Raw genomic sequence first — 8,970 nt, 5'->3', positions numbered from 1 at the left:
CAGCTACTTGCCTCCTCGCTTGATCAAGAGAACAGCTACTTGTGACAAGAGAACAGCTACTTGCAACAAGAGAAGAACACAATACAAAGGTAAATATACATATTCATAAATGATTCAGGATTAGAAGTAAATCAAATATACTAATGCAATCATACAAAATACACCAGCATATAGGAAAGAATCAAGATAGCTTTATTGAAAGTAACAGGGTTCAGGAAGAGATACAACCCATAGGGCTCCAACCCAGCATCTCCTTCCCAGCAGAATGGAATTCCTTCTTCAGCTCCTTTTAAAGCATAACACACCCAATGTTTCTAGCCACAAACCAACAGCAATTCTTTGCAAATACCAAATTCCAGCCTCCCTGATCTCATGTAGAAGAGATCTATATATAGGGATATTGGAGAGAGGATGAGTCAGCTTGAGACTGGTCTGAGACTGACTAGTGTCCTCTCCCACTTCAGTTCTTGAGTCCACTTGGAGGTTCTTGCTTCCACTTGGAGATTTGGAACCTCTTACTCATCACCAGTCGAATTCCCTGATCCAAGTGTCATTTTGGAAGCTTCCTGGGCATTGACACCTTGAGAAATGACTCTGCCACTTGTCCAAACTCGCTCAACGCAGGTAGCCTTATTTGCAGTTGACATTCAACGCAGGTAGACAGTGGAGCAGTTGACATTCAGCGCAGATGCTCAGTGGAGCAGTTGACATGATCCAGAATTGCCTTGTTTTTGAGTGTTTTCCGGTGGATAACTTCTGTGAATTGTTGTGGTTTGCTGGCCGTGTTCTTCTAGGGGTAGGAACAACATGTTTAGGGACTTTGGATCCCTTGATTATTGACATTTCATGCTCAGTGATGCAAGGCACAAAAATGTCTATAACAGTTGCCCCCTAAAGTATGAGGCCGTTTATCGGGTGAAATGCTTTATCCAGGAGGGTCCGAAGTTCATCCATCTGCTGGGAGGAGACCTGTAATAAAATACAATACAATACATTATGATTCATACTGCTTTCATGATCTAGCTGAGGCAGGAATTCCCATGCTCAGCTTTATAAATTCATTTTTTGTACATAGAACAGACGATCGTCTGATGGTAGACTGATAATTTTGGTGAAATTATCATCCTTTGAATAGGATGATCATCTGCTGCAATGATGTACATGTCAAATGTCTTTATTTTTCCTGAATATATACCGCAGCCCGGATGGATGAAACTAGATTCGGGGTCTTCAAACTCGTTCGATCTTCACTCTAAGTACAAGTCGATCCATGTGAGAATTGCGTTGAAGTCGAACATGGAAAGACATCGCTTGATTACCAGTCAATGATGTAAACCGTTAACAAGCGCGAGAGGAATCACCGATAATGATGATGACCCTCAAGGTACTGCAGTACAATTCACGTGGTGTGAATAAAGGACTTGGCGTCGAACACCACGCAAAATCTTCTGGTCGAAGGTCATTGATGTATACCTGTCGCCGGAAGTGAGAAAATTGCCATTGAGGCATGCAAGCTTCAAAGTACTGAAGGGGATGTTCCTAGATCAACTCCTTGGATAATGAGCTGATGTCGACAAGGAGCGATCTGTCAAAGGAGGGCCTTAATGAATCCCACATCAGTGACACGGAACGGAGCTAATGATTTTAATGGAGGTGAAAACAATCTGTGACATATGATTCAGGGTGGCGGTCATGAATGGATGAAGGATAATGTATGGCAGTGGATGGGACCCGGTTGACTCTTTCTGAACGACTTCTCTTGAACATATGGCGACACTGATGCGATGGATCGGTAGCATTACCCCAAATATGGATGGTATGGCAAGACCATGGCGATGTGACCGGTGAATGAAACAACCCAACCCGAATGTGATACGGAGGAAAAGTGTCATGTTCAAGAGAGACCTGCTACCATCAAAGTTTTCTTGATTTTTCCCAATTTTTCCCCAGTCATTGCTGACCAGTACCTCTTTATTTTTGTCAAGCTTGAGGAGGATAACATATGCTTGTTCTATAACCTGCCCCTCGGGCAAGCCTATCGCTATGTTTAACGAGCCTAGCGATAGTGAAACTCGTTCTCGTCTAAAGACAAGTTTGTCGCTATTTAATAATTTTAACGAGTCTAACGACAAGGATAACTCGGTCCTTTTCATTTTTAGAGAGTCTGAAAAGGTACGTAAAGTTAACTCCAAAATTCCTTTTTCGTCATCTAATCCCTTAAGTCCGAAAAAGTATAAAACAATACAGAAGGGATGAGTTTTCGATAACTTTAACGAGCCGAATAAAACAAGCGCTCGACCTTTTTGTGCAATAATCCCTCAGGTCCAAAAAGATTAAAATCTAGAGGAGGGATAGCTCTTCCGGTCCTTTAACGAGCTGGAAGGCCAAAACTCGGCAATCTTTTCATATTTTACGAGTCAGTTGAAAAGAGCTTAAAGAAGACTCGTCTTTTGAGGAACGAGTGATAAACAGGGATAGCAACTGATTCCAGGTACAAGTTGGAATTTTCCAATCACGGCAGTGTCACAAGGATGGCTAGGTGAAATCACTCTTCGCAGCTGTTCCTCAAAATGGGTAAACAATCATATGGGGGTGAACGATCGGCCAAATGAAAGTGGAGGTGGCAGGTGCAAACACGACCAAGGCTTTTATGGCTGATAAATTTACGATCACAGCGGTTATTTACCGGGATAGGTTCATTTTTTAGATAAAAATGAGCTTAAACTCTGGAGGAAACATTGCTCACTGCTTATATTTATTTTTTAATGAGCATGAAGACCGCGTTAAAACTGCTCGGATCTTGCGTTTATTTTTTAACGAGCATGAACTTTATGCTAAAACTGCTCGATCATATAGTCAAAATTTTGATTTTTACCATAAATAGCTTTTCTCTTTTCAAGGATAGTACTACATTCTCAATTGCTGCAACAAACTTTGTTAGAAATGAATAATATTTGCATGAAAATGAGATCATAACCCTAATATTTTGCTTTGAACTACGTAAAAAGCCATTAAAAGGTGTTTTTACCTCTCATTTTACCATTTCATTTGAATTTGGTTTGTTGGAGCTCTGGAGGTGCCTCTTCCCCCTTGATTTTCACCAGCTGATTCCGGGAGATTCTGCGGACGATTTTTAGCGCCGTCTGGACCAGGTAGGAGCTAAACTCTAGCTCTTTCTTTTCATGGTTTCTTTTTCCCATTTTGTGCCTGTTTTCCTTCCCCCATGAGCCCCTGGGGTTTCACTAGGGCGCTCTGGCATCAGCGCAGGCAGTCCATTCGAAACCTGCGCTGAATGTCAAGCCGCCTTAAGGTAGTTTGACCTTCAACGTAGGTAGGACACTTGCCAACTGCGCTGATCTCAGAAAAACAGCTCTATGCACATTTTTTGATGAAATTTTGCCAGTTTCTCATCAAACTCAGGAACTTACTCCTTCTCTTGTTTGTTTTGCAGGGGTCTTTGAGCAAAATGTCCCTTACATGGCGAGAACAAGAACATGAAGAGGAGGACATGATTTCCCTCCATGACCCTGTTACGGTGAACGCGCTGCAGAACTGTGGCCTGCTGAAGTTTTTCCGTATCTCTAGCATGAGAGCACAGATCTCTCTACTGCAGTATATGCTTGACGCTTGGGATCCCATTAACCAAGTATTCCAGATTAGGGGAAAATCCATCCCCTTGACCATAGAGGACATTTACTTCTTGACTGGATTGTCAAGGCGGGGTGCCCCCATTTCTTTGTCAGGTTCGGCCCGGGGGAATGACTCCGTGAGAGATTATGTCCGCCAGTATTGCAGGGAAGGTTCCCAGCCGAGCAGAGACGGCAAGGTTGTTATCCGTGAGATCACTGACAGGTCTCTCAGGTCCATTCTGTATACCATTGGTAGGATGGCCGGTAGCGCATCTCTACATGTTGCCAACAGATCTTATGTGCAGCACGCCTTGGAGTGTCTCCAACCGAAAGTATTCAACTGGTGTGATGCAGTACTTGCTCAGATGAAAAGTCAATTGACCAAGGTAAAGGACGGGAAGCTGAAGAACTTTGGGTATGGTTCTATTCTGACTGCCTTTGCCTTGGAGAAAATACCACTGATGCAGCCTCAGTATATCGCACTCGACTTGCCTTCTCCTACCGAGCCACGCATGCAGAGATGGGTTGACCACATGTCTAGGCATGCCGGTCAATCTCAGGTTACTTTCACTGATACCTTTTTCAGGTGGTTCGAGCGCCAGGAGATGGTCTATTCTGAGTACCCATATGTTGGCATGGATTTCCGAGGTGATCCGGATTTGGTGCTACCGGATGGCGAACAGTGGGGCGCTATTGGTAAAACTTTTGACCATATCATTGTTTACTGTTCTTACTTATAATGTCCTTGTGCTTTATTCTATCAAGACTTTAATCAAACTCATGTGTGCGTGCAGATGTTGGTCCTGTTCGTCCAGCAGCTCGCCCGAAAGCGCCAGTTGCTGCCCCAGCAGGGGAGACTGCTGGGAGGGTTATTCTCCGCGATCTTGATGTGGCAGAGACTCTTACAGCTGTGCAGGAGCAGGTTGAGAGCCTTACTCTCGGCATTCCCGATGTGAGGATTGATGAGTTACCTTTACAGCTGCAGCGACATACTACTGGTGTGCCTAGACGATGGACTCGTCTCTTGCGCATGATTGCACAGGCCGTGACGTGCTATCATGAGCACCACTAGGCTAGGGTGCCCCCTAGCATTTTTTGAGTTTTTGGGTCATACGACCAATTTTGTCTTGGTTACAAAACATTATGTATGAACGATGAACAGCTTATATATATTTTGATTTTCGAGTTTTATTCTGGTTGAGTTATATGATCCATATGTACAATCATTGATGATGTGTCTCTTTTATAAATGTTGCAAATGTCTATCTAACACATAATTTGCTAATGAGTCGGTTAATGTGTTTAAGTTTCTGGAAATATGCTGGTATTGAATTGAATCAAATTGTCTTTCCAAAATCTTAACCCTTAGAAACATGCGATAAATAGCTGGGTTGCGAATGGAATATATACCATTGAGTTGTAGTATTACGAGCTGTGAGTCTAGCCTGACAATTAGTCGGCGTATGCCACGTGTGATGGCATCAGAGAGTAGTTCTATCAACGCGCTATACTCAGCGATGTTATTCGTTGATTGCCCAATACATACACCTCTGAAACTTACTAACTCGCCGCTTGGATCAAAAATGGCCCAGGCTGCGGAGGATAGGTTTCGCGAACTACGACTCGCTCCGTCGACATATCCAAGACATGTCTCCAGAAGGTTCGACATCTGCAATAAATGAAAAAGGTGGATCACTCGACTAGAACAAATACTTTAGCGAAAACAAAATACAACAAAAGCATGCAGGTTACTATTTAAGCATAGTAACGCTTGAGGTACAACCCGTTGCGGGGCTGCGCCAGTGGAATTCCGTCATAATCCATTAACTCGTAGGCTCCTTTTGCTAACACCCTTTTAACAATATAGGGGCCCATCCATAAGGATTTGAATTTACCTGCTCCCAATTTATCGGATTCTTGGTCATAAAGCAAGACCAAATCACCTTCTGAGAAGACACGGGGTTTGACATTTTTGTCGAACTGCGCTTTGACTCGTTTCTTATGGGCCTCGTTAGCCAAAGCGGCGTCACGACGGGTTTCATCCAACTAGATTAATTCCAAGAAACGAGCCTCTTCTTCTGAAGTTCCGGGGAGTAGATCAATTGCGAGTTTAAGCGACGAAATTTTGCACTGGATCGGCAAGACTGCTTCCAGGCCATACACCAGTTGAAAAGGTGTGAACCCGGTTGCGTTCTTTACCGACGTTCGGTAAGCCCACAAGGTTGAGTACAGGATTAGGTGCCACCTTCTTTTATGAACCCCGATCATCCTTTGCAACATACGCTTCAGGACCTTGTTGATTGCTTCAACTTGTCCGTTGGCTTGCGGATAATACGGGGTAGAGCTGTCGTGAGATAGCCCTAGCTTGGCAGCTAATTCGACCATCATGTGATTGCGAAAATGTGACCCATGATCTGTAACTATAGCCTGTGGTACGCCGAACCTGGCGACTACATGATTGAAAAAGAAAAGGGCAGCTGTTTCACCAGTGTTATCCAATGTAGGCATCGCCTCGGCCCATTTGGTAAAATAGTCAACAACGACTATAATATACCCATGCCCCCCGGTCGAGGTGGGGTTACATTGCATGAAATCGATGCCCCATTTGGCGAAAGGCCCAGCAACAACTATTGGCTGTAAAGGTGCGGGTGGTCTTCTGGTTTTGCTATCAAAAATTTGACAAGCATGGCAACTTCTGATTGCGATTATGCAATCTTTGAACATGGTTGGCCAGAAGTATCCTGCTCGTAAGATTTTTTGTGTTGTTGCATATCTAGATTGATGCCCTCCACACGCGCCTGAATGACATTAATTCAGGGCTTTTTCGGCCTCCTCATGGGTAAGGCACCTCCTCAGAACTGTATCGATACCACGACGGTAAAGTGTATCACCGACGATCATGTAGTCTTTTGCTTGGTATCGTATACGTTTTCGTTCAGAGTGAGAGGTGTTAGGCCTGAATTTTTGGGTTTGGAGATAAACTATGATATCTCCGTACCACTAATCGCTTGTAGATATCAGAAACAAACTTTCGTCCACGATTGACTCTTCTGATGTTTCATCGTTGGACGACGATGGGAGATCGCACAATAATTCTGCGAAAACTAGAGCTTTCTTTGATTTGGATTTTACAAATTCCAGATCAAACTCTTGAAGGATCGGTATCCATTTTTAATATTTGCCCCCCAGCAACTGTCGCGACAGTATATAAGTCATGGGGTTGCAATCTGACAAAATGGTAGTTTTTTGAAAGAGGACATAATGTCGAAACCTTTGAATCGCTTGAACAGCCGCAAGCGCTAGTTTTTCAACATAAGAATATTTACTTTCTGTATCATTTAAGTTTTTACTTAAATAATAGATAGGATGTTCGATTCCATCGACTTCTTGAACTAAAACCATCGCAATGGTCGTATCTGCTGCAGCCAGATACAGGTTAAAATCTCTTTGATAGTCCGGGGCGTACATTAATGATGCTTTTACTAGACAATCCTTCAGAGCATCAAAGGAAGCTTGCGCCACCTGGTCCCAGACGAAAGGTACATCCTTTTTCAAAAGACGAGTATAACCTTTAGCAAGTTCTGCGTAATTTGGAATGAACCTCCTCAGAAAGTTTGCTTTCCCTTGGAGTTTCTGAATCTGAAGCAAATTTGAAGGTGGAGGCAAATTAATGATTGCCTAAACCTTGCAAGGGTCGAGACGAATCCCATCCTTAGAGACTAAAAAGCCAAGTAAACGACCAGAACCGACGCAAAACACACATTTGTGTGGATTGAGTCTTATCTTGTAGTGTCGGCAACGTAGAAATATCGCTCTTAAATGCTGCGGATGATCAGTCCACTTTCGCGAATGAGCCGGAAGGTCGTCGAGATAATGTTGAACGATGTTCTTGATGTCATGGAAGGCATAATTCATTGCCCTATGAAATGTCGCCTCTGCGTTCTTTAAACCAAAGGGTAATTTTCAATAAGCGAATGTGCCCCACGGACAAATAAATGCAGTCTTTGACTGGTCCTGTGGGCGGATATTTATTTGATTATACCCAGAAAATCCATCCATAAATGAAAAGATTTCGCATCCGGCGCATTCATCAATTATCTGGTCGATGAAGGGTGTAGGGTAGTTGTCCTTTGGACAAGCTTGGTTTACATCCCTATAATCGACACACACTCTAATCGTCCCTTGTTTTTTCATAACAGGGACAATATTCGATACCCAATCGGTTAGAGGAACCGGGTAGATGAATCCAGCATGGAGAAGTTTTTCAACTTCCGCCTTAATGGCAGCGGCTTTCTTGGGGTGCACCTGCCGAAGCCGTTGTCTTACTGGTTTGACATCAGGATACATTTTAATTTCATGTTCAACGATACTCGAGTCAATGCCTGGCATTTCATCATATGACCAAGCAAAGACATCTCTGAATTCGTGAAAAAGAGCGTTATATATTTCCAGTTCTGAAGGGGAAAAACCTTTGCCGACATAAATATTCTCTACAACATTTGTTTTAGTCGAGATATTTATGGCTATGGTCTCTTCAATATTGGATAAGTTTCGCTCGGAATCCACCGTATTTACAGTATTTGTTAGGAATTCAAAAACTGAAGGGTGATAAAGGTCATGTTGAGTATCTTCTTCATATTCCGGAAGAAGGGAACGATGGTGGTGATCATTCCATGGTGCCCCCTCAATCAACATTGATTGTAAGATTCCTTCGTCAGTCCCATGTACTTTCGACCAAGGATCTAATGAGGTACCATATTCTCTAGACCTATCTACCCAAACGCTTGATGAGCGTTGATTTGGGTTCGCCTCCCATGCTTGAAACATTGATTGCTACAATATTTCTAAAGGGCTTGGGGGCAAAACAATTGCATGATCCATGTCGACACTGTCTTTTGCGACCTTCGTGGAAGATATCATGTTGCAGGTTGCTACAAACGGTATATTTCCTATGTAAATAGGAGGTGGTAGCGCGAAAGTTCCCATCATTGTGGGGTCTTTCAATAATCCTACTCCGATATCTTGAAGCGAATGGTTGCTCTCATGGATCATGGGAATGCTTCCTGTAACTTGTGAACCATTAGGGAGGAAGTTCTGTTGGTCGACGACCGTAATCCCTCCTTCAAACGGGAATGCGATCTTCCTAAAATAAGTCGACACAACAGCTGCCATGGCATAGATCCATGGTCTACCCAGTAGGATGTTGTAGTCAAGATTTCCATCGATGACCTCAACATCAATTTCTACTGTTTTTCCTCCCAGCTCAACCTTCAAGTGGTTAAGGATACCGTATGGGGTATAAGTCCTTCCGTCGAAAGCTTTTAATGTCGTCGAAGATCGC

The sequence above is a fragment of the Pinus tabuliformis genome, chromosome 7 (genome assembly GCF_031772625.1).
Source record: "Pinus tabuliformis cultivar Carrire ecotype Pingquan chromosome 7, CPIR1, whole genome shotgun sequence".
In the NCBI taxonomy this organism is placed as follows: Eukaryota; Viridiplantae; Streptophyta; class Pinopsida; order Pinales; family Pinaceae; genus Pinus; species Pinus tabuliformis.
The sequence above is the reverse complement of the archived record's forward strand: the minus strand, read 5'-3'. Positions refer to the sequence as shown.